Raw genomic sequence first — 3732 nt, 5'->3', positions numbered from 1 at the left:
AATATAGCTGGAAGGAATGGAAAAATTTACATCCCCCGGGCTCCGGTTGAAAAATTGAATCCACGATGAAATAGGGGATTAAATTTTTCACGGTGAAATCTACTAAGTCCGGTTAACGGTTTGACTATTCACGGCAAGACGATTGAGATCGGATTTACATTAAACAGGTTCACCTAATCTACTCCAGGTGGCGTATACTCGGCTAATGCTATCTCGGTTACTCCCACTCTATGGTCCGCGATGACGGCGCTCTTCGATGATGCTGTCGAAGTTCTGTGTTCTATCAGCTAACCTCCAAAGTCCAATTGTCAAATTTCGCCGGGTGGTTCCAAACCTCGACCTCCACTTCCATCGGTGAAAGAAATGCCGGAAAATAGTGGAAACAGTGCAGGACGGAATCTTCAAAGTGAGTACCATTTCGATTTGTCATTCGTTGTGTTATTTCTGAACCATTTTAGGGTGGACCTCGCAAAGCCGGCTCCGGGCACATGTCATGGGGGTTAACAGTTGTCAATATCATCCAACCAGGGTAGTTTGGAATACCAGACAGCGTCGTTGGCTCCCCTTGTGACGGTGGTGCACTTCTCCGAGGGTGTTGGTCAGCAGCAGTTGTAGGTTGCATAAAAATGAGAGAAAAGCATTTAGTATACTGATATCCTGGAGCAGAGGGATAACAGGGTGTACGGTGGAATTTCGGAAGAAACGGTAATTACGGTCGGTAATTTTGATAAGGAGATACAAATATACTGTTCTATTTCACTGACCGTTCAGGCCAGTTTGTAATATCGGTGTAAGCGGTGTCAGCCTTCTATTGCTATTTTCTATTCGGTTATTGTATTTAACAGTGACACAGGGGTGAAATAGAGACAGACAGGACGGGTGTATCTCACTTGTTATTATCGGTCCCACAATCAATACAGAAAAATTGAATTAACGGTAACGGTTCCTGTTTTTCCAGTGAATTAACGGAATTTTCTGTTGTAGGTATTGTGGGATACTTACCCACTGGATGACAATCAGACGGTCCTGCTTGGTGGTAATAAAAGCTGCACAGAACAAACCAAACTGTACGGAAGAGATTCTTCCAACACTGGCAGACCAGGTTAGATCTATCGGTTATGGTGGAATCGCGGAAATATAGGTATGTACATTTTGTCAGTTAATAAGGAGATACAAGTATAAGGCTCCATTTCACTCACCTGGGCACTTATTCGGTGAAAGCAGCGGTAGTACCCCATTACTAACCTATTTACAGTGATGAATATTATTTTTAACGGTAATAGAGGAGTGAAATAGAGACAGACAGAACGGATGTATCCCATTTATTATCGGTGATTAGTACAATATAACGGTACGGTTTGTTTTTTATTTCGGTTGCTATACAGTGTACTTACTAATGATCAGACGGATGGAACGGTTTTAAATCCTTCACATGAATATTGGTGATTTTCTTACCACTGTCATCTTTCAGGTCATAAACAACGGGTGAAATTACTTTCACAACGGTATACGGACCAGAGAACTTCGGAGCCAACTTGGCTGCAAAGCTATCAACGGCGGATGACAACGGATTAGCGCGGTGCAGAACTCAATCACCGACATAAAAACGAACTTCTCTTCGACGGAGGTTGTAATGGTGAGCTTGTTGCTCAAATGCACGGTACAACCTGGTATTGACAAACTCATAGGCCTCATGAAGATGACGGATTTGTTCTGTACGGTGAGTAAGATTTACTCTACTTTCTTCTGGGCTTCTGTTTGTCTCCTCGGTGTCTTCGTCTTGGGTGTTTGACGAGTAGATTGCCTTTGGAACTATTAATTCCCTTCCATAGTTCAGGAATGCCGGTGTGAATCCTGTAGATTCTTGTTTTGCGGTGTTCAGGGCGAAAGTTAGTTCACCTAATTTCTCATCCCAAGTACGGTGATCGGCTTCACAGAACTGACCTATCATAGTTTCGACGTACGATTGGCTCGTTCTACGGCGTTGCACTGTGGTGTATACGGAGGGAAGAAACGGTGAGCAATGTTTAGCTCTCGGAGACTGTTTTTGAACAGTCTACTGTCATACTGTACCCCGTTGTCAAATATCACCAGTTTCGGACAGCCATATCGGAGTATAACCTGTTCGTATAGGGCTGAGTAAACGGTTTTAGCGGTGACTTTCCGCAACGAACGGCATTCAACCCATTCTATGTGGTTGCATTTTTCCAGGCGTCTTCTGTTGTGGTACTTTGTACTTTTGACAGGATGGGCAGTTTCTTACGTATTTTGCGACATCTCTGAACATCCCTGGCCAGTAATAATTCCGGGCTAGCCGAGAGATGGTTTTGGAGATTCCCAGGTGACCAGCTAATTCAGAATCGTGATTTTCTTTCAGAACCTCCAGTCGTTGTTCGGTGGGTACACAGAGCTTCCATGGTTGTCCGGATCCAACTTCAGTTAAGTCGGAAGAGTCCCAGAAGTGACGATACAGTTTCCCATCCTCAACGGCGTAGTCAGGGAAATCTTCTGGGTCTCTTTGTACCTCTTGGAGCTTTTTGTTGTACCAACTGCAGCGAACTTCGACGTCGGCCAGGCATACGGAATCCACAGAAGGTAACGGGTTTCGGAACAGGCTGTCGGCGACTTTGTTCAGGGCGCCTTTCCGATATTGGACTTCAAAGTCGAATTGCTGAAGGAAAGCGGCCCATCGAGCAATTCTTCCGGACGGTGACTTGATGGAATTCAGCCATTTCAGACTCATGTGGTCGGAAATTACGGTGAAATGAAATCCTTCCAGGTATGGTCGCAGTTTCTCTATCGAGAAAACAATGGCGAGGCATTCCTTTTCAGATACGGAGTAGTTTCTTTCGGCGGTGTTCAAGGTACGGCTGACATAGGCGATCACCCTTTCCTTTCCATCCAGAACTTGGGTCAGGGCTCCTCCAAGGCCTACGTCACTGGCGTCTGTTTGCAGGACGAACGGTTGATTGAAATCCGGACAGGCCAGTATCGGTGATTCGGTCAATTTTTGTTTCAGGAGGTCGAACGCTTTTTGTTGTTCCTCACCCCACTTCCAACGTGGTTTCTTCTTTAACAGGTGAGTTAACGGTGAAACGACATCGGAAAAGTTCTCTATAAAACGGCGGTACCAGCTAGCAACTCCCAGAAAACGGCGCAATTCACGGATGGTTTTCGGCGCTGGGAATGCTACGATAGAGGAAACTTTATCCGGGTCGGTACGGATTCCTTCGGAAGTAACGACATGTCCTAGGTATTTTAGGGATTTTCGCACAAAGTCACACTTTTCGGGATTGAGACGAAGATTGGCTTCTCTCAACCGCCGGAATACTTCTCTTAAGTTCTCCAGGTGCTCCTCGAAAGTTTCCCCCAGGACAACTATGTCGTCCAGGTAAGCGAACGCCTCTGGTTCCATTTCTGGGCCAATAACGGTATCTAAGAATCTCTGGAATGTGGCCGGACTAGCGTGAAGACCAAACGGCATGACGGTGAACTGAAACAATCCCCTTCCTGGAACTGTGAAGGCAGTAATCTGACGGCTTTCCTTTGCTAACGGTATCTGCCAATATTCTTGTTTCAGATCCAGTGTGGAGATGTACTTGGCCTTACGTAGTTTATCCAGAATCCCAGAAATGTACGGCAACGGGTATGCATCTTTTACAGATACTCGGTTGACGGCACGGAAGTCGATGCAAAAACGGTATTTTCCGTCTTTCTTCCTGACCAATACTA

The 3732-nt window shown here is 45.5% G+C and overlaps 1 long non-coding RNA gene across 1 annotated transcript; it reads left to right on the top strand.

Moving 5' to 3' along the window:
- The first annotated feature begins 528 nt into the window (after positions 1–528).
- Positions 529–1725, top strand: LOC123318506. The gene is made up of 3 exons (XR_006538311.1): positions 529–705; positions 985–1141; positions 1472–1725. It is a non-coding gene; the product is annotated as an uncharacterized LOC123318506 (long non-coding RNA).
- The last annotated feature ends 2007 nt before the right edge of the window (positions 1726–3732 follow it).

Source organism: Coccinella septempunctata, chromosome 8, assembly GCF_907165205.1.
Source record: "Coccinella septempunctata chromosome 8, icCocSept1.1, whole genome shotgun sequence".
Taxonomy (NCBI): Eukaryota; Metazoa; Arthropoda; class Insecta; order Coleoptera; family Coccinellidae; genus Coccinella; species Coccinella septempunctata.
Note: the sequence above shows the minus strand (reverse complement) of the source record. Positions and strands in the feature narration are given on the sequence as shown.